Source organism: Ursus arctos, unplaced genomic scaffold (assembly GCF_023065955.2).
Source record: "Ursus arctos isolate Adak ecotype North America unplaced genomic scaffold, UrsArc2.0 scaffold_7, whole genome shotgun sequence".
Classification (NCBI taxonomy): Eukaryota; Metazoa; Chordata; class Mammalia; order Carnivora; family Ursidae; genus Ursus; species Ursus arctos.
The window spans coordinates 12,946,142-12,968,901 of NW_026623089.1; the positions used below are offsets into that span (position 1 = coordinate 12,946,142).

General features: G+C 44.6%; 1 long non-coding RNA gene across 1 annotated transcript; it reads right to left on the reverse strand.

The window, feature by feature from the left end:
• Positions 1–16,456: 16,456 nt before the first annotated feature.
• LOC130543031 (uncharacterized) lies at positions 16,457–22,450 on the reverse strand. The gene is made up of 2 exons (XR_008958039.1): positions 22,220–22,450; positions 16,457–21,679 (listed from the first exon to the last, which is right to left on the reverse strand). It is a non-coding gene; the product is annotated as an uncharacterized LOC130543031 (long non-coding RNA).
• Between the last annotated feature and the right edge of the window lie 310 nt (positions 22,451–22,760).

Genomic DNA, 22,760 nt, shown 5'->3' on the forward strand with positions numbered 1-22,760 from the left:
ATCAAGGACATTATCAGACACTAAATCGGCATAACTTTTTATTAGAATCATAGCACATTCTGGTTCAGCCACAGCTTCCTTATTCAAACCTCGGTTTTGCTATCTGTTATCTATTCCGCCATCCATATCTGCTGCTTAAATCATGAGGAAAAATTAAGTTATTTGAGAGACAAGCACTCTATGATAACTGAAGAATATTCTCCATTGCAGTGATTATATTATTGCTGACTGTGTTAACATGTAAATTCTTTTCTCAAGTCAAGTATAAGAACACAACACTGGAAGCCAGCAATTTAAAAATGGAAAAATCTCGTTACATATTCAAAATGACTAGTCGTGGGAATAACCTTTCCCATAACAGAAGCACAGCTAATTCTTCACATCCTCTGATTCTAAGTGGGAATCCATATTTTCAGCCTTGAGTTTACCTGGTGACTTTATTCCTCTTATTTTCTTTATTTGATTTTTTTATTACAAAGTAATGCATGCTTGCTATAACAAGCAAATCTCATCCAAAGATATAGAGGAAATATTAGTAATTTTCCAGCCACATTGACAACCCATATTAACAGCCTGGAGAGCATCCTCCACGTGCACGCAAATACAAGTTGGATCACAGATACACATATGGCCTTTGGTTTGGTTTGATTTGGGTTTTGCTAAAATAGGGTCATACTAAAAATATATGCAGTTTGCTTTTGACATTTAATATATCAGAGACCACTCCATATAAACACGCTCATTTATTCAACCAATCTTGCTTTAATGGACTTTTAAGTTCTTATTTTCTTTTTCTTTCTTTCTTTTTTTCTTTCTTTCTTTTTTTTTCTTTCTTTCTTTCTTTCTTTCTTTCTTTCTTTCTTTCTTTCTTTCTTTCTTTCTCTTTCTTCATTTTCCTTCCTTCCTTCCTTCCTTGTTGTTGCGACAAGCAATACTAGAGAAAAACATCCTTATAAGTCTGCACCTGGGGCAGAAAATCCAGAGGCCAAACTACCTGTAGATTGGATTCCTTCGAGCAGTATGGCAGGGTCAGGTATATATGCATTGTTATTCTTAATAGCTATTATCAGGTTACTGTCTTCAAAAAATAAGTAAATAAAGTTTGTAACAATACAACATGTATCACAAATGAATTAAAGCACCTGGGTCCTTTCCATTTGTGCTCTGGAACTTGGGGAGGTTTACTCAACCCCTCAGAGAACAAAATGGAAATAATAGGTACATGTGAGTGGGGCTCAATCTATGAAAACTGCTGAGGGGTTTATTATTGTTATGTGTAGCATGATCATAGTCAATCTGCAATCTTCAAAATTCGTCGAACAAGGGTTTTAAATTATAAGCAATGTCATGTTGAGCTAAAACAAGCTATATTTATTTGGGGCATCCAGAAAAATAGAAGTGCCAACAAAACAGTCTTCATAATGTTACAAAAAGTAGGATTGTTTTGAAGGCTTATATTAGGACAATTCTATCATGAGTTATTTCTACTCTTAGAGTACTATCCCACATCTTAACTCCTTCCTAAATTCTTTTTACTCTTGCCCTTTAGAAAGGGGCCTTGAAACAGTTTTTTCAGGAATCCGATCATGGGTTGAGATGACCATACATGGACCAGCAATACCCACTTAAACTAACCAGAGCAGTTTGTTTTCTGGCAACTGATGCTGGTCAAGTCTCAAAGCCCTAATTCAACCACGCGAGCCACGGAGGCAGGGTGTTGAAGTAGAAGAAGCACCGATCCTGACCTCAGCTGGGGCTCAGCCTTGTCCCTACAGAGTGTGACCTCAGGAAATGATTGCACTCTTCAGATTCTCCGCTTCCTCCTCTGTTGACGGAGGATAAGAATGTCTTCCCCAGCACTCTGGATATGAAAGTTTGAATAGAACATTCTCTAAGGAAATCTACAGGTGAGGTTGATGTAACCAATGGCCAAGCTTCAAGAAAAGAGAAGTGGGACATACGCGGTCAGAAGTCCAGTCTCAGTGGATGGGGGCTGGGGCTGTCTGCACCCTAGCAGAGATGCTCCCAGGAAGGGCTGTGGTCAGGATGATTCATTGTCTCTCCCTCAGCATCCCCAGCATTGTCTCCTGGCCTTCTGTTTTCCCAAATACGATCATGGAGGCAGACAGAGAAAGGAGCCATGGGACCAAAAATGCCATGTAAGCATCCTGTTAATCTGGTCGGTTGCAGCCAGCTCTGCCTGTTTGAGGTCAACCGTGGAGCCCAGGAAACTCAGCCAGAGACTCTGCTTCCTGGGATCGTCCTCTCCCAACTCTTTCTTCTCTGGGGATCCCAGGCTGTGACCACTTCCTAAGGAGGAGCCATTTCCGAGAGCTTGGCTTCCCTGTCCCTACTGCCTCCCAGCAGGTGACCTGGAAGCGTAGCCCCGAGCCATTAAACTTGATATCCCAAAATGCGCCATGGCAAATCATTTATTAGCATCCTCTCCTGTTTCCTGCCCAGGCCCCCAGTGCATCATCAGGCCTCGGGAAGCCAAGAGCCATCACTTTGCTTGTGTCCCTGTTGTAGTTTCTGAAAAAACAGGAAACCTGCTTTTGTTGTTGTTGTTGTTACTACACAACAGCTTCAGCCTTTTCTGATGTTTTCATGGTGCCTGGAATGGCCTGGGTATCATCTAAATGGAAAGGGCCGCTGGAGGAGGGAGAGGAATATATCCCCGCTCTCCTTTCTCTCTCTCCAAGAAGCCAGTCCTGTCTCACTCACCTAGAAGCACATGCATTCCAGAGCTGCACGTACCCACTCTGAGAAGGCCAGGAATTCTGAGACTCTGTGGGCTTCAGCTCAGGAACCCTCTCCCTCCGTCCATGGGCCCAACAGAATTCTGCCATTAGCAAATAAGAGCTCTACCAGTCTTGAAGCAAAAAGGAAAAAAAGCTCTAATACTCCGCCTTCGCAGCTGATAATGTAAAACAGGGTGGCATTTGGAGGCCTAGGACGATGCCAGTCTCTGGGGAGAGAAAGGTGTTAACTTCTAATAGCTTTTCAGTAATAGCCAAGCATCTGCAGTCCCCTATAAAAAGGGGGGTTTTAAAAAATTAATAGAGCCGTATGTGCTTCACACTGAGGAGAATGCCAGATTAATAAGTGCATTAAGGGCCGCTTTGGATTGGAAATAATTATGGATGATGACAAGGAGCAGAGGGGGCACGGGTGGTGCTCACAGGAATGCATTTTAAAAAGCAGTTTAAAGAGCCTTCAGATGTTGGTATTATCCTGCGTGACCAAATTAAGAGCAAATGAGAAAAGTTTATCTGGCATTTTGGAGTATTGAAAGGCTTAGTGTTATAAATTATACAGGATGAGGACAGGAAATGGTGAGTAAATTCAAGTTAAATATTATTGGCAGTTTAAGTAGCAACTGCTTTATAAAGCATTAAATATTTTAATTTGGAATTAAAAGTCCAAACCACAACATTCCCCCACTACCAAAAATATTAAAAGATTTTTTCAGTTATTTATTTGCCAGCACAATAATTAGAAGTTGTCTTGATCAAGAATTAATCTCCACCATGTCCAATTTGAACTATCAGTGTTGCGTAAACGCGGTTTGTCTGTGCCTGAGAATCGATTTAGAACTCCTAAGACAGAAAATGTCGAAACTCTTTCAATATCTTCATCAGCAATTGGAAGAGCCCACTATAGTCACAGCCTGGTTTCAATATTCAATCGAGCCTCACTTCAGGCCTCCTTCCTGGTGATGCTTCACACAGTGAGAGCTGGCCAGAGATAGAAACCAGGAAGTCCTGAGTCAGGATTAGGCATGTCAAAGCAAATGCCAGGTTAGTGAGGGAAAGGAACTCATGCCATGGAGGCAGCTGTCCCCAGAGTCCCAAAACTGTAATCATGAACACTCATCTTCCTGATGGATAGGTTGTCATTGCTTTTCTAGAAGGCAATTTGGCAACATTTCATAAAATCTTTCAAAAGATACACACTTAATTCAGTTTCTAGTAGTTTGTCCTACTCAGATAAGAACACAAAGATGTCTGTCCAAATATATTTATTGCCTCATTACTGATAATAAAAAAATTAAGTAACCTAAATGTCAAATATTAAAGAAGAGTTTTAACAAGGCACAACATATCCATAAAATAGCATATAATGTAATTATTTAAATACTATGTTGTAGATTCTTGGTTTCCACTTAGAGACAGAAAGAAATGGAAAGAGCATCATCCCCACTCTTACAAGAAGAAAAAAGCCAAAGATACAAGATCACTGCATTTCTTGAACTCATCAGAGGGCTGAGGTCATAGGAGAGCCAACTAACTGAAAACCTGGAGAGAGAGAGAGATACCTAGAGGAAGATATATGACAGAAGCACTCGCTTACCTGGGTCAGACACTGCCAGACACCTAAACAGAAAAGAGAGAGAATGAAGCAGCAGAAATGTATGAGGCTAAGAATTTTCCAAAATTAATGACAGACACCGCACTACAGATCCAGAAAGGTCAGACAACACAAAGCAATAAAAATATAAAACAAAAGAAATCCAAAACAAACTACATAGGTATATGGGGGGAGGGGGAATATCAAAGAAAAATTTCTGAAGACAGCCGGAGAAAAAAACTTCTTAACTGTAGAAAAATGATAATAATTAAAACAGACTTCTCATCAAAAACTGTGCAAGCACCAGATAATGAAGTGACACCTTCAAAATTCTGAAAGGAAAAAAACAAACAAACGAACGAAAAACTTTGCCAACCCAGAATTCTACACTTAGCACAAACATTTTTATTTTTTTAAGGGATTTTTTAAAAGATTTTTAAAAATAATTTTTTAAGTACTCTCTACACCCAGTATGGGACTCAAACTCACAACCGTGAGAGCAAGAGTTATGTGCTCTACTCACTAAGCCAGCCGGGTGCCCCAGCACAAGTATTTTTTAAATGAAAGAGAAATGAAGATATTATCAGGTAAACAGAAACTAAGAAAATTCATTGCCAACACACCTATGCTAAAAAAAAAGCTAAAGAAATTTCTTCAGGCAGGAAAAACACTATCAGACAGAAACTTGGATCTAAACAAAGAAATGAAGAGCACAGGAAATAGAAAAGAGAAGGTAAAATAAAATTTATTCTTCTTGATTTTAATTGCTGTAAAAGATAACTGTTTATCTAAACCAAAAATAGTAGCAATGTATTATGTGTTTATAATGTGTAAAAGTAAAATGTATGACAAATGCAGCACAAAGAATTGGAGGGAGGAATTGGGAAAATACTGTTGGAAGTCCTTATGCCATTCATAGAATGGTATGATTTGAAGGCAGATGCTGATTAGTTAAAAATACATTTTATAAACGCTGGGGCTGCTACTAAAATAATTGAAAAGAGGTATAAATAATAAATCAACAGGAAAGAAAAATGCTAACATTTTTAAATATCCAATTAACCTAAGAGAAAGCAGTAAAAGAGAAAAAAAGGGGAAAGGGCAGATGAAACAAAAGAAACAACTAACAAGATGGTAGATTTTAGCACAAACATATCAATAATTATATTAAACATGAATGGTCTACACACACTAATTAAAAGACAGCAACTGTCATATTACATAGAATTTTATCAAACTTAAACACTTTTGTTCTGCAAAAGACACTGTTAAGGAAATGAATGTACTGGTCACAGAGTAGGAAAAATATTTGCAAATTATATCTCTGACTAGAGATTTGTACCTAGAGTATGTAAAGAACTTCCAAAACGCAATGGTAAGAAAACAAACAACCCATCTAAAAATGGGCAAAGGATACAAACAGAAAAGCATTCAAAAGATTATATAAATTTATATTACAATGATATAAACAAAAGATAAATGAAAAACTCACTGAAGGGGACATACAGATGACAAATAAGCATATGAAAAGATGATCGACATCTTTAGTCACCAGGGAAATGTAAATTAAAACTACAGTGAGTTGGCAGTACACATTTATTAAAATGACTACAATTTTTTTCACAGTTTCAATTTGATTTTTTTCACTATTATGATGTGTTCGTTACCAGACAATACATCATTAGTTTTTGATGTAGTGTTCCATGATTCATTGTTTGCGCATAACACCCAGCGCTCCTTGCAATACATGCCCTTCTCAATAACCTTCACCAGGCTAACCCATCCCCCCACCCCCAAAGATACAGATGTAGTGAAAAGAAGGGCCATATGCACCCCAATATTCATAGCAGCAATGTCCATAATAGCCAAACTGTGGAAGGAGCCGAGATGCCCTTCAACAGATGAATGGATAAAGAAGATGTGGTTCATATATACAATGGAATATTACTCAGCCATCAGAAAGGATGATTACCCACCATTTGCATCAACATGGATGGAACTGGTGGAGATTATGCTAAGCGAAATAAATCAAGCAGAGAAAGACAATTATCATATGGTTTCACTCATATGTGGAACATAAGGAATAGCAGGGAGATCATTAGGAGAAGGGGAAAAATGAAGCAGGGGGAAAGAGGGGGAGACGAACCATGAGAGACTATAGAATGACTACAATTTTTAAAATTAAAAACTGACAATACCAAGTGCTAGTGAGCTCACAGAGAACTGGAACTCTCATCCACTGCTGGTGGAAATTCAAAATGGTACAGCAACTGTGGAAAACTGTTTGGCATTTTTTTAATAAAAGTTAAATATACACATAACATGTGACTGAGCAATCCCACACCTTGGTATTTACCTAAGAGAAATAAAAATTTATGCACACACATCCCAAAAAGCCAGCACATAAATGTTTAAAAAAATAGCTTTATTTATAACTGTCAAAGACTTGAAATAACCCAAAATTACTTCAAGCAATAAATAGAAGAAAAAGTCAACCTGTGGTACATCCATAAAATAGAATACTAGTCAGCAATAAAAAGAAACAAACTATTGATACACACAACAGCACGGATGAATTCTTTTTTTTTTTAAGATTTTATTTATCCATTCGACAGAGATAGAGACAGCCAGCCAGAGAGGGAACACAAGCAGGGGGAGTGGGAGAGGGAGAAGCAGGCTCATAGCGGAAGAGCCTGATGTGGGGCTCGATCCCAGAACGCCGGGATCACACCCTGAGCCAAAGGCAGACGCTTAACCGCTGTGCCACCCAGGCGCCCCAGCATGGATGAATTATTAAATGAACTTGCTAAGTGATGCTAAGTTATGCTCAAAAGGTAACAGAGTGTATGATTCCATTTATGTGACATTCTGGACAAAGCGAAAGTATCAAAATGGAAAACAAAATGGTAGGTTGCCTACAAAGGAGCCACTTGAAGGAATTTTGGGGGGTGATGAACTATTCTGTGTGGTACTAGAGTGATGGATACACAGCTCCATGAATATGTCAAAAGCCATAGAACTGTGCCCCAGAAAGAGTGAATTTTAATAGACCTAACTTTTAAAAATCAAAATGGGAAGGGTACCCCAAATGAAAGGCCAAGTGTAATAAATAAAGTTGACATATTAAAAATGAGCTGTATGACCACAATGAAGGGAGCAAGGAAGATAGAACTAACCTAAACCACTTCCCAAATGGTATGCTGACTGGGTATTTGTAGGCTAAAGGCAAAATAACTGCACACGAGAACTGTCTTTTCATTACAGTGAGAGTTAGCTCTTCTGAAACTGCTTCATGAGTATAGGATAGTTGAGCAATTAAGTAAGAATATTCTAGATAATAAGAGCCAGGTTTCTCATGTTGGAGAACGTTACAAAGGAGAGGGAAAAGGCTAGAGTAAGCCCTGTAGTGCTGGATTAGAATAACACGTTTTAGGATAAACTCATGGGTGTTTTTAGCAAATGAAGATAAATAGGTGTGTATGCACCAAATTGTATACGGATCTGTGTATTTCCATCCAAGAGCATTGCAAGAACTCCAGATGCTCTTCGCAGCCCAAAACACAAATGTCCCAAAGCACATAGGAGAGCATGGGGAGATGATTGGTAAACCTTTGACCTTCCCAAAGCAGAGGGGAAGCAGTGCAAAGCATTGGTCCAGCCACTCCTTTTATGCTAGAATAGGGATGATAAAGTATAAATCTGATGTGTATGTTCAGACCCAAAAAGAAAATTGGAAGCTTCATTCAAACTTTTTTTAGGATGTGAGTCCTCATTTCCAGGAAATAGTGGGTTTTTCCCGAGATTAGTAGTCATTTATTTTACTCACTCTCTTTGGGAGATGATTCTGCTTGCTCAGATTTACAATAAATTTAATTTTAGGCCCAATATTCTAAGATTTCCAAGAGAACGCAGATGGCGGGGGGAAAGGCGGGGCTCCCCTAGGAGAGCAGGGGAGGCAGGAAGGGGCCAGATGCCACAGTTGGAGCAAGTCTCTCATTACATGGCTCCCGACACAGCGAACACAGGCGATGGCCCCTTGGAATTTCAAATCCAACCTCTCAGAGATTTATTTTTCTTTTGAAACAATTTCTGGCAGCTTTTGATCCTCTAAACTGAAAAAAAAAATCAAAGAAATCTGTTTCTCTAGAGTATTAATAGCAAAGGAATTTCTGGATGCTGCAGAGTAGGAAAGGAATATAATAGCATCTCAGTTTTATTCATCTTCAAAGCAAACTAAATATAGTTTTAAAAAAAATAGAAGCAGGATACCCTACAGATTTTTGAAGGGATGGAATAAACCTCTTTGCGCAAGAAAAGATGACATGAGATTTACCTTGAAGGACATTCACTGGGCTCCTGTCCATTTAATACCGAGAAGGGGGCTGTCAGAGGGGATCTGTACTTTAAACAGAAGTAAAAATCCCCGATCATTTGCGGAACTTGCAAGCTCACCTACTTTTGTCCGTGTTGGGCACTGCCTCCCTTCCCCTGCTGCGACATCAGTTACCGTCCGTCCCCCAAGACACAAGGACATTACAGATTTCAGACTTTTCTTATGAGCAAACGTCTATGCAATGTGCGTGAAAACCTGAGCAAGCATCTTCATGTTCCCAGCACCCAGACTCCATCTTTACTGCCCTTATCGGGTCATAAGCGTGGGGGTAGCAGGGGAAGGCATGTTCGTATTTAGCTGGGGTGTGGATGGCAAGGCACACGTGTGTGCAGATAATAGCTCTGGACTTGCAACTATGAGCCAGATTCTTCTCTGAGGCACTAGAGATATAGCGGTGCTTGCAAAGAAACAAATACATAAGCTAATTTCTTTTCTTTTTTTTTTTTTTTGAGAGAGAGAGAGAGCATGTGCATTTGGGGGGCAGGGCAGAGAGGCAGAGGGAGAGAGAGATAATCTTAAGCAGGCTCTATGCCCAGCATGGAGCCCAATGCGTGGCTTGATCTCATGACCTTGATCATGACCTGAGCCAACATCGACTGCGCCACCGAGGCCCCCCGCATAAGCTCACTTCTGACTGTGGCTTGCACTGAGAAAAATATAAACAAGATGATATGATGGAGAGTTCTGGAGGGTGGGGACCTAGTTTAGAGATGATCTGTCAGAGGAAGAGACTCTGGACTGAGAGCTAAAGGATAAGGTGCCAGCCCTTCGGAGAGCTAGGGAGAAGGCTGCTCCCATGAGGGGAACAGTAAGTACAAAGGCCCTGAGGCCTTAGAGCAGTGCCTCCCATATTCCATATCCCCACTTACCTTTCCTGCACACACCTACAGTGTCCTCGGGCAAGCACCCAAGAATCTCTGCCTGATGGCTCTCTGTTGGACAGTGCCTCAGACAGGCCGGAAGTGCCAGGAAGCAGCCGTCAGCCAATGTTCACTAGGAATTAATGGGTAAACACCGCAGCTTCCTCACCCCTAGAGTGGTGTGTTCCACACTGTCTTCCAAAGCCCTCTATCAGGACTGAGTTGCAGTGCCTTCAGCAATAACCTGCTGTAACGAGACACCCTTGGTTTGCTTTCTGTTCCTTCTCTGCTTCCTTCCTCACTCCACCACTGCTGCTTCTGCCCAAATCTTCTGTTCGCACCTGCCCAGAATCACTGCCCAAATCAACTGTTCGCACCTGCATTTCTAATCTCAGAGCCTCTGGGGCATCCAGACTAGGACAGGCTGAAAAGGATTTAGCTGGTCAGTAGAAGGAAGATTGGCCTTTGAGGATGCCAGGGGCCAAGTCACTCAGGGCCTGGAGGGGATCAGTGTCTCCACTCGCTTTACAGTGGGCAGCCTGTCTTCACAGCCCAATGAAAAACTACTTTCAAACAAGGTCTGGCCTTAAACTGCTTCTGTGTCCCTACCAAGGCCACCCTTCCTTCTCCTGACCCTCCTGTCCTATAGAATCATGAACTCAGAGGATTTAGAGACCATTTCATCCAGAGTCAGCTCCATGGGGTCAGGCTCTGTGGTTTGGTCATGTCTGTGTCCTTGGCACCTACAACCATCTGGCACATAGTATGTATCTGATAAACATTTGTTAGGTGAATGAATCCTGCAAATAAGGAAACCAGGAGTCAGATAAGGCGAATGACTTGCATCAGGTCATACCCAAGGTCGACTGGAATACTGGGTCTAGAAGCCAGTCTCCTGCTTCCAAGAGGCTTCCCCTACTCTCCATGGCTCTCCCAACCCAGAGATGATCTGGTCTGATCCACGATCATTTGTGGGGGTCTGATGGTTATCCTCCACCAAGGGACTCTGCAAGAATTGGTCATCACCTGGGACAGATGCAAGGCCAGGCGGGGCTCAATTAACAAGTGTAGACTTTGGAGCCAGGTTGGTGGGTTTGGGTCCTGATTCTGACCTCAACATGAGCTCTGTGACCTTGACCAGAAGCTAGCTCTCTGAGTTGCTGGGACAGAGACCAGCTCTTGTTCAGAGTAAAGAGAGAGATGGTAGAATTGGAGAAGGGACTGTCCAACTTCTGCATTTTCTGCTGGCTACTCATCCCTTGGGGAAGCCTGGAAAAGCTAACAGGAGATTCCCCACAATTTTCACGTATCAATAACCTGAACTATAAATACAAAGTAATTTGTAATCTGTTGTTACCAGTAAAAGAAATCGACACAAAATATAACGGATAACTGTTGCAATTGAATGTGTTAAAATGTATTATAGATTTGGAATTTACAAAATGTTAAAATGATCCTGATAGCATTTGTACCAGGGGCTACGGGGGAGGGAGGGATGACCCAGCAAAGAAAAGAAAAGTTTTAGGGCCGTGGAGCTATCCGTACAATACTACCATGGGGAACATGTGCCGTTATACATTCGTCCAAGCCCATAGAATGTGCAACACCAAAAGTGACCCCGAATATAAACTGTGGGCTTTGGGTGATGCCGTGTCCGCTCAGGCTCACGAGCTGTAATGAAAGCACCGCCGTGGTATGGGATGTCCATAGTGGGGGAGGCTGGGCAGGGGTGTGGACGGGGGTCCGCGGGGATTCTGTATTTCCCATTCGATTTTTCTGTGAACCCAAAACTGCTCTAAGAAATAAAAGTTAATTAATTTTTTTCTAAATTTATCACAAAACTTCTCCCAGAAAACCCAGATCGGGTAGAAATAACATCCATCAAAGAAAATTCCGACAAGAACTGCCATAATTTGTAAAACTTTGGAAGTGCCAAAAAACAAATCAATGAAGCAAATATCCACTGTAAAATGCACCTGGAGAAGAATTGGTACTGACAAAAATGGAAGAAACTTAGGGCCTGTTTAATCATGCTCTAGAGAAAAGTCATCAACCCATTAAATTGGCTTGATGGAGTTTGCTCTAATCTCTCCGTGTACGTGCATCTGTTTTTGCATCATGCAGATTTCTTTTAAAGTGGGTGTCCAAAAAGCTGCAGTCAGAGAATCCTAGGCGTCAACCTGGTACGGTCTACAGGTCCACAGGGTCAACATGGCAAGGTCACAACTCCCTGTACCCAGCGAACCCTGCCTGTAGAGGAAACTCATCTGTTGGTTCAAGAGTAATTTGCCAAGCCTGGGCCGGCTGGAGACACAGGGTGTCTGCAACTGGATGACTTTAAAACCCCAGTCCCTACGCGGCCCTGGCCTGAGCGGGGAACCCAGACCAGGAGGAGTGCTGTGATGGAGCTCAGCAGCAGCTGCAGGGACACAGAAATGACTCATCCGCTCGGGCAGGGTGCTTGCTGGAGGCTTCACTGAGGACACGACATCAGAGCTGAGTCTTGCAGGATGAGTCAAATGGCTCCAAGATGACAAGGGGCAGAAAGAGCTCTCTGCTGGCAGTGGGAGTCAACGAACACAGTGTGGGGAGGGCCCAGTGCAGGGCGTGAGGCCGAAGGCCAGGAGGCCAGTGAGGAGGCAAGGCAACTGTGCAGGACAGGTTGATGGCAGGGGCCGAGAGGGAAACTGAGGAAGCAGGGTGGGTAGAGTGGAGTGGAGGGGAGGACGGGAGACGCAAGGCGGTCTCTAGGGAACTGATTAATGTCAGCGGGGGTGAAGTTCCTTGCACCGAGCGTGCAGACGCAGTGGAGCGAGAGTGGGACATGCACATTTTGTTCGATTGTTTAGAAAAATGTTCGCATCTGAACCCTTCCAATGATGTCTTAAGGATTTAACAAAAAGCAACAACAACAAAACCAGAGCGCTTCTAGTTACTGAGGTACCCGGAGAGGTGCAGAGAGGTTGACCTCCCCAGGATTGCCCCAGGTTGGGGTCCAAGCCCATTTTTTCAGCTGAGGCTCAGAGATGGGGTGTTTCCTGGCCCTGGGCACACAGCCATGAAGGAAGGCTCCAGAACCCAGCTCAGGGGCTCCTGCGGCTCTGCTCCTCTTTCCACAGCCAGGAGGCTGAGGAGTAATGAGGACTCAGCGTTCTTGGCCCCCACTCCTGCCCAGCTGTCCGTTAGGCCGAGAACACCACGAGCCGTGGAAGAGCCTCGCCCCTAGTAGCTGAACTCCCCTGAATCGGCCTGTCCTAATGCCCTGGGTCTTGTCCACACTCCAGCTGGGCAAGCGCCCGGGATAATGCTGGTTCTCTGCTGCTAAGGGACTCTTGCCCTCCCCGGGCAGTCACTTGCCATTCAGTACCTCCAGGTGCACCTGGCCTGGCCGCAGAGCCGACAAGAGGATCGCGTGCGCAAATCACACGATTTGCTGTTGAGACCTGGATTCCAGCACAGCTGTGCCGTAAGCCAGCTGTGTAGCCTTTGCAAGATCACTTGGCCTCTCTCAACCACAGAGCCTTCCCTCACAAATTGAAAGTCATACTGTTGACTCCAGCTACATCAAAATGCCATACGGCTGGAGGGAGGCAGTTAGCAAATCCACACCATGTCCTGAGAAGTCGTTATGGGCATGCCAGCGACCCACGGTACTCTGGTCTGTCGCTTTATCTGCTGTAAGCAGCAGTAACTCCTGTTGCCATCACCAGCAGCCACCCTCCACACAACCTGGAGACGTGAAGCAGGGCAGAGTGCAAAGGAGGTGGGTGGACGGGACCCAAGGAGCTTCCCTCCTGTTTGTCCCATCAGACCCTCCCTCCCAGCCTCTTCGCTCTCCCTGCAGGTACAACCAGAGCAAACTTGGTTGTCCGTTTCCCAGCCCACTGTACTTGAGAAGGAACAAATTAAAAATGGCTAGGAGAATGAAAACCAAAAACTTAGCAAAAAGGATGATCAGAAGCTCTGCGAAAAGTAGGTGCAAAACTCCACTGTCACAGCCTGGGGGCGTCGAGGAAAGTACGGGGGAGCCCGAGGCCACCAGGGCAGAATTGTGGCTGCTCCCAATACAAGCCCAAGCCACCAAAACATAAAACCAGAGACAAAGTGTAAAATTGAGTCCAGCATACCCCGGTTAGGAAATCATGACTTTTTAAGATACTCATATCCTTTAAAGTCAGCAAGGCCATTTCTAAAACATATATCCTTAAAAAAAAAAATAATCAGATGGGGAGCAGAGGCATATGCATAAGATTATCCATGACAGCATTGTTTTGGTGGGGAAAGAACTGGAAACACTCTAAGCTCCCTGCGGAACCCGGTGAGCAAACTCAGCACCTTCTATCCTCAAACCACTTTCCCGAAGCGTTGTATTTGGGTGTCATCCATGCATAGCTTTTCTACAAACAGGTTCATTCATTTTGCTCAAATAAATGCATTTTGGTTTTTAAAAAAAGAAAGAAAGAGGGGTGCCTGAGTGGCTCAGTTGGTTAAGCATCCAACTCTTGATTTCAGCCTGGGTCATGATCTCAGGGTCATCTCAGCCCAGAGTCTGTTTAGGACCCTCTCTCCCTCTCCTTCTGTCCTTCCCCATCCCCCTGCACTCTCTCTCTCTCTCTAAAATAAATAAGTACATCTTTTAGAAAAGAAAGAAAGATTAAAAAAAAAAAAAACCAGCATATCGCCCTAAACAGAATATGAAGGTCCGTTAGCATCAATAGAAAGTAACAGTACTAGGAATCACAATGCAAAGAAAATCATGTTATTAAAATCTGGCTAGATAAGGTTGGCCACTTAAGGCTGTGAGCTTGAGGGGTGCTTACTTAAAAAGTAAGAAAGGCAAGGAAGAAGGGATGGAGGGGGGAGGTTGGGAAAGGAAATCATCAAGAAAGCAGGGGAGACATTAGAAGTGCCCTAGAGAGTGCTAAAAACATCCTCGCAATAAGCTGGGACTTCACCCTTGATGGAAACAGGAGGGGTGAAGTATAATTGAAATTCATGATTTACTGTCCCACTCTGTGAGTTAGTAGTACTTGAGAATTGCTCTAGAAAACAAGCTCACAAAACAACCACCAGATGAAAAGTATTCTTCCGGTTTGGTTCCTGGTTCACACAAAACAACTGTGAAAAGACAGTTTGGGGACAGTCAGGGACACCTGGTGATAGACCAGATGACCCCAGGGAGTCAAGGTCCCTTCTATTAGGTGTGGTACAGCCATGATGTCTGCATAAGAAAATCTGTCGCTTTTTTTTTTTTAACCAATGCACGCTGGAGGGTGCAGGGTAAAATGACGGGATAACTGGATGCGCCTTAAAATATTTCAGCCAAAGGAAAAAAATTAAATAAATAAGGGATAGACAAAGCAAATGTGGCAAAATCTTGATACGTGTTGAATCCTGGTGATGGGTGTTTGAGAGGTCCCTCTCTCCTTCAAGGGGGTTGAAAATTTGCATAATAAAAAGTAAGCATCACAGATTCAAAACAGGAAGACCCCCTGTTCATGGACCACTGAGGCTTACAAATCCCACGTCATTTGGAGAAGCTCAAGGACTGTCATTTGAGAGTCAAACCCCCGATTTCTGTGCACTTTCATGAACATTTTATGCATTGGAAATTTGACCATTTTAAATTACTGTGAGACTCTATAAAAATAAATAAAAATAATGATGGAAATCCATACGTAATGACGGGGAAGGTGTCCAAGAGAGACGACTGAGCGGGAAAACAGGCAACAGAAGAGTGTGTCTGGCCAGACCCCATTTACGTAACACCGTTAAAGGCAAATCCCCCATGAGTCTATGGGCGTAGAGAGAGTCTGGAAGCCAAGACGCTAGAGTACTTATCTCAGGGTGGGGAGGTTCTGTTTTCCTTTGTTTTTATCTTTACGCTTGTCTGTATTGCAAAAAATTTTCCTTTTTACCATCGCATAGATATCGTTCTTATAATCAGGCGAAAGGCTATTATCATTTTGAGGAAAAAAGAAGAAATTGGAAAAACATTTCTAGCTATATAATGAAATTATTTAAATATATATAAGGCTACTTAACGGAAAATTAAATTTCCATTATTACCCCTGTTGCCTGTGACACTGCACATTCGCTGTCAGGGTCTGGCGAAGGTGCTAGAACAGGACTCCTGTAAGCTGATCTCAGCACAGGGACATGCGCGAGTGGTGGGGAAAAGTGTCAGTTTCCTTGACTTCACCCCCTCACTCATGCCCTGCCCCCTGCCTGGAGTACTGTCTTGACTCTTTTGCCCCCCTCCCTCGAGGTTCAGCTCCAGGAGGGCTGCACGGAAGACCAAGCTCACCTCTCCTCACGGAGCCCCCCCTTCTCCTTTGGCAGATGGCCATGCCCAGTGCCTCTGTGGGCACCAGTCTCCTGTCCACAGCATCTGAGAGCCACGAACCCAGCAGAGTGGACAGCAACCCACACCTGCTTCCTGTCCCTGCTCTTGTCAAGTGGATATCCTGGGGAAGTCATTTTAACCTCCTAAGGCCCCAGTTGTCACAGCTGTAAAATGGGAATAAATGGACCTAGTAACTCTACGCCTCAATACAAAATTAAATGAGATAACATAACGAGAGAGTCGGGAATATAGAAGCCATTCAATAATGAAATTATTTAAATATATATAAGGCTACTTAACGGAAAATTAAATTTTAAAGCAGTCACTGTTTTCGGTACCATATAAATGTTTATTGGTAATGCTGAGGACAGTCCTAAGGACTTCAACGTCTATTCAAACATCAGTGAATCAATATTCATCCTGATATTTTCAACAATGTCCTAAGGAAGTAATGAGAAGTTTGTCCAAGAATGCATGAATAGGGGCACCTGGGTGGCTCAGTCGTTGAGCGTCTGCCTTCAGCTCAGGGCGTGATCCCAGAGTTCTGGGATCGAGCCCCACATCAGGCTCCTCCGCTGGGAGCCTGCTTCTTCCTCTCCCACTCCCCCTGCTTGTGTTCCCTCTCTCGCTGGCTGTCTCTCTCTCTCTGTCAAATGAATAAATAAAATCTTTAATAAAAAAAAAAGAATGCATGAATAAAGATCTTCCTAGTGTGTAACGGTAAACATGAGAAACTACCTCGTATGGCCAGTTCCGCAGCTACGAAAGACGAGAAATGCAGTGATGAGCTGCTTATGATGTATTGCCAATATATAGCAAATGCTTATGATATATTGCCGAATTTAAAAATCTAGCTCCACTTACATCGAAAACCGGGGATGTACTGTATGGTGACTAACATAATATAATAAAAAATCATTATAAAAAAAAATAAAATAAAAATCTAGCTCCAGAAGAGTGGAATCTACTTTTATAAGAAAGGTAAATGTGTGTGTGTGTCTGTGTGTGTGTGTATAATGTATTTATATCCGTACATATTATACAGAGATCTACAAAGAGAGCAGCAGAAAGATTCAAAAATCCTCTAAAGAGAATCACTCCAAAAATGATCATTGTGGTTCTATCTGGATTAAGAGATTACAGGTGACTTTTTGTGGTTTCCATCTTTTTATGTATCCGAATTCTCTAAATACTTCGAAAGAGAGTGTAGATTACTTACGTGACATTTCTAAGTTATTTTTTAACCATTCCCCCCGACTCGCCACCAACGTCCCTGTCCAGGAGTTAATGATAAAAGGCTGTTCCCAGGCCCCAGCCTCGGGCTGCCAGGGCCTCCAGGGTCATCCGACTGCCCCCCCCCACCATGGACCGTCAGTGTCTATGTGGAAGAGCCTGGTGTGATTTTCATCAAGAAAAGGACACGGTGGGTGAACAATTAGCCAGCTCTGGGCAGAGAAACTGCGTCCCAGGAGGCTCACACAGGAACCATGGCCTTGGGAATAAATAGGAACACTCTCAAATTAATTCCCAGAAGGGGATCAGTTAGAAAACTTAGCATCTAGTACTCACCCCCTCCTCCAGCAGGTAACCTGATAGGCTGGATCTGAAGGTCCGGGAAGGGGAGTAGCAGATGGGAAGGGATAAGGTTGGAGGGCTGGGCACATTCCCTCCTATAACTCTCCCACTCCCCTACCCTCTCCATCCTCTACCCCTCCCCACCCCACTCAGCTCGCTGTGAGTTCCTTCTCTATCTGTGCCTCAACCCTAGTCCCTACTGCACAATTTTCTTATCTCCAAAAAATCTGCAGTCTCTTTAGGAATCTTCCAGATAGATGACATTGTAAAATGTCAGAGCTTAAAGTATCATTTTGAGGAAACCGCTTCAAAGAGATTGATCAATGTGTCCCAAATCTCCCATCTAGTAGGTCTAGAAAGCCAAGAAAAGACCTTGAAAGCCTTTACTCCTAGGCCAGGGTGACCGCATCCTCCGCCAATCGACTTCCTGCCATTGACTGAGAGAAAGCCTCGTGCTGTCCTTAAGGACAAGGACTCCAAAGCTGAATCTCTGGCTTCAAATTCCAGCTCTGACACATACCACCTATGGGGTCTTGGGTGCCCCAGTTGTCTCATCAGGAAAATGGGGACAATAAGAGCAACCGCATCAGGGGTGTGTGTGAACATTAAATGAGTTAAAGCCTATTTAGAACAGGGCCTGGCACATGGTAAGTGTTATGTAAGCATTTGCTGTTTTGATCATTTTGTCAGTCAATTAGTTGTGTCTATGAGAAGTCAGAAAAAGGCAGAGACAGACCCAGTGATTCAGCAAAGAAAGCCCAGAATCTCCTCAGAAAGCAAGAGGCCAGCAGCACCTCTGTCTTCTTTGGGAACAGTGTGAGGCCTAGGCCATTTACCATCCATCCCTGAAGTAGTCACCGAGCCAACAGGACAGGTTCAGAAACAGATGTTCACATATATGGTCACCCGGTTTACAATAAAGGTGCACCTCCTATGCTTGGGGGAAAGATGGTCCATGCTCACCGCAGGGCCAGACTGGACATCTGCATGGAAAAGAAGCTAATGGTGGCTCCAACCTCACACCATACATACAAGCTGATTCCAGATAAAACATAGACCTACATGTGCAAGTTAAACAATGAAGCTTCTAGAAGATAATATGAAAGTATCCTCATAGCCTTAGGATAGGCTATTAAGATTAAACAGTAAGCCAGGAAGCCAGGAGACAGAGAGATGGGAGCTACCCGGGTCACAGGAGCAGCAGCCCTGAGAAGGTGTTCCCACTTGGACGTGTGGCCCTTCCACGGTGCCTTTGCGATGGCGAGGCCCCTCACCTCGGAGAGGGATGGGGGTGTGCAGGGTTGCTTGACCCCTCAATTTGATCTGAGCCAAGGTAATATCATACCCAGAGCCACGGAAGTAGAACAGTGGGAGGTTCACGGTCGTGAGTTCAAATCTTGGCTCTGCCGCTTACCAGGTGCGGCACATAGGGCAGATTATTCGAGTCTCCAAGGCTTAGTTTCCTGGTGGACGAGTCATGGCCACACACCTACCGCCCCCCTTCCGAGCAGTAGTGCGGATGAAGGGGATCACGTGGCGTAGCACAGAGAAGCACCCGAGGACAGCAGCTCACATTCACCTGGGGTTTCCTGTGTGCCAGGCACTGTGTCTTTCACGTATCGTGCCATTTAATTCTTGCCTCTAGTGGTTCTAGAACCCACTTCTTTTACAGAGGAGCTAAGGCGATTGCATACCATGTGCTAATCTTATCATCTCAGTCACACAGCTGGAGGTAGGATTTGAACTCAGCGTGGACCTGCAGCACTCAGGCTACAAGCCACTGCCCTATACGCTCTCCTCCCCTATGGGGCTGGGGGCTGCTATTTCATTATTAATCACATTTTCACTTCATCAACTTACCAGCCCCTGTGATTTGGGCACAAATCGAGAGCCTGACGGGAAGACGAGCTCCCGGGACAGCAGCAGAGAGATGGACGCAAGCAGGTGGTCTTCGCTGTGCTGGGTGGAGACAGGGCCAAGGGGCCCTTTGCTCCAGGGAGCCCTCTCCCACCCCTTCCCCCACTGCACCCCAGGACAGACCCCCAGTCTCCTGAGGGTAAGACTCCCAGCCACACCCTCGGGCCCAGGTCAGGAATTCAGGTGTTCTTTTGGATATAGTTTATCATTTCAACTCCTTTGGGGACATTAATAAATTCTTGTAATTGTTAGATTTTAATCTCTGTTTTTAAAAAATGCAGTAACACACACGCATGCGTTCACACATGGATGCCTGCTGCCAAGATTCTAGTCTGCTCTGTAATCATCTCCCAGCTGAACGGCTGTAATTTGCTCTTGGCTGGTCCTCCTTCATCACTCACATCATTTGTCCTCGTCAAAATTTAGCCTCACATTTGGCATCGACCCTTCCTGGGCCTCTGAGCTCCCACAGGACCACCGGTTACCCTCTGTCCGCTCACCTGTTGGGGTTGGAGGCCCCCAACCACGGCCCCAGTCTGAAAGACTTCTTCTATCAGAGTCCCCCCGACCCTGGAGATACACTCAACCAGCCTACCTCCATACTCCCCACGCCCAGGGTCACTAAATGGTCAGTGATGTCACCTGGTCACCCCACACAGGTTTTCCACCATCAGTTCCTCGAACCACTCGCCTGCCGCCTTCCCAGTAGAAATATTGGCCAGATTCACTCTCCCTTCGCCGGAGACATTCCCAGTGAGCTCAAACTCCCTGGGCCTGCCTCTTATTTCAGCAATAGCGTAAGCTTGAAAGCAAGAACCATGGCTGAAAATATTGCTTACCAAAGCAATAAGTCATAGCATCTTACATCATTCCCCTGCTCTCACACCTCAGCCCTGTGCAGACTGTGGGTCCCATCCCTCAGGAGCGATCCAGGGAAAGAACAAGGGAAGTTCTGCCTTTTGTTTTGTTTTACCAGAGAGATCACCGTGTCCCTTCACAGAGCCAATGCTTGCTTATGTATGTGTAGCACGAGTTCCTGCCTGCCTTTATTTCTGGTGACCAAATGTAAACAGCTAGCCAGAAGGAGGGAAGCATGTATTGGCTTGCTAGGGCTTCCATAAACATTGTCACGAACTTGGTGGCTTCAAATAGAAATTTATGTTCCCACAGTTCTGGAAGCCCAAAGTCCAAAATCAAGGTGTCAGCGGGGTTTGCTCCCTCCAAAGACTCTAGAGGAGAATCCTCCTTTGCTTCTCCCAGCTTCTGGTGGCTCCTGGCACCCTCGATTGATAGCCACATTGCTCGAGTCTCTGACAGTCTTCAAATGGTAAGGACACTAGTCATTGGATTTAGGGCTCATACTAAATCCGGGATGACTTCCTGTCAAGATCCTTAATCAATTACATCTGCGAACACCCAGTTTCCAGAAAAGGTCATATCCTGTGTAGATACATATTTTGGAGGGGATATTATTCAACCTGCTTTACACGGGACGTGGAAGGATCTGATGTTTCCCTCCCAAGATTCCAGTCCTTGAATGCCCTGCTCTGCATACCTTCCCCATCCTTCTCCACAGACAGCTGGGGTGTTACAGTTAAGTTGCCACTGATGTCAAAGGAGCAGCTGCTTGTCAGTCTTCCAATCTGTGAAATGGGACTCTCCCAGGTTATTGTGAAAAGTAAGGAGCAAACCAAAGGGAGGCATCTGCTGCCGAGTGCCAGCCCCCCACGTCAAGTTGGCGGGCTCAGCATTCAGGATACATTGAACTCACCCCTGAACAGAAGACAGAGCAGAGCATGAAAACGAGGTGTGGCCATACTTCACCTAAAAGTTGAGGAAGAAGCAGAGAACAACAGCTGAGTGACCACTGGATTCTATTTCCCGTCACCAGCTCCCCTAAGCCCCATTCTGGGTGTTTCCCCAGTTTATCCCATGCCCTGTGCACCCCGGCAGGACCAAGAGTATTATGTCCAGTCTGCAGATGAACGGAATTAGGCGTAAGTGACTTGCTCGACGTGCATGTTAAAATCCTGGGGATCTAGTTTCAAGCCAAGGGCCGTGGTGGGAGGTTTCCCATTGGTTCTAGGGTCGGAATTGGGGTTCTGGGTTGTCAGGGGTGCCCTGAGAGAGATGAATCACAGCATCAAGGGAGATGTCAGACTCCAGTTCTTTCTACTGAGTTTTGTTTGCAAAGACCGCTGTGCTCCGAGTCTGAGGCTGTGTCGGATAACGTCAAAACTGCAATGTGAAATGTGGAAAATAAAATCAAACCAGTTGTTCATTTTCATAAAGATTTTTTAAAAAGATATGAATTCAACCTACTATTTCTTTTTTAATTTAGTCACTTCTATTTATACATAGAGACACATGGAATCAGAGTTGGAGGGTGGTAACCGAGCCTTAAAAATAGCATCCCACCCAGAAGGGAAATGTGACCGTAGGGGTCCCTCTGTCTTAGCCGATCCTCTGCCTCTCACAAGACTGAAAGTAATTGGCTTGGAGATTTTTATTTTCATCACTTCTAAGTCAAGGAGGTGTTGTGGTGAATGAGGAGACCCTGCCTCCCCATCCTCATCCCCATCCCCACCTGTGCCAGCAACGCCCACAGCTTTGTTCTCCCGAACCAGATCCCAGAGAACCCAGAAAACTGCAGCCGGTGGGGGGCTGGGGGAGGGGGTGAAGGGTGGAGGGGGGTGTCCAAGCGCAGTTGGCCAGACCTTGATTTTCAATCCAGAACGCCATAAAGCCAACCAACTCGCAAAGAAGCAGTCAACTCACCCCCATCTCGCGTGTGTTCCCTGTCGGTTTTGTGACTATTCCTTATGTGTGAGCAGACACGAGGGCTTTTGTAGACACACCACGGCTGAGCACGTATTGCTTCCCCCCTCTCCAAATCTGTGCCCTTCCCCTTCTCGACACGGCTGCGATTTCCCCTGGCACTGGAGACAGACATATGTTATTTTCAGTTCCACAATTTGGTACTTCGCTGTGCCATCACACGCACGGCCCAGGCATTGCACACTGCACATATAAACGCGTGTGGGCGTCTCCATTTCAACCACTGGACGCTCGCCATGGTTTTTTTTTTTTTATGCAACGTAACTCAAGTGGATTGTCATCACAGCCGAGCGGCATGACCAAGTTCTCCAAAAAAGTCAATGTTTTCCCAGCCCAGACCTCCATCCCTCCCAAAACTCAGGCTGTTTAGCGCCACTCCCTTGGTCCCCCGACAAAATTCATAAATGCTCAAATTGGGTCCAGCGGGCAAAATCGTATAATGTCCTCTTATTATTCCTACTTGATGACAAAGGGGCTAATA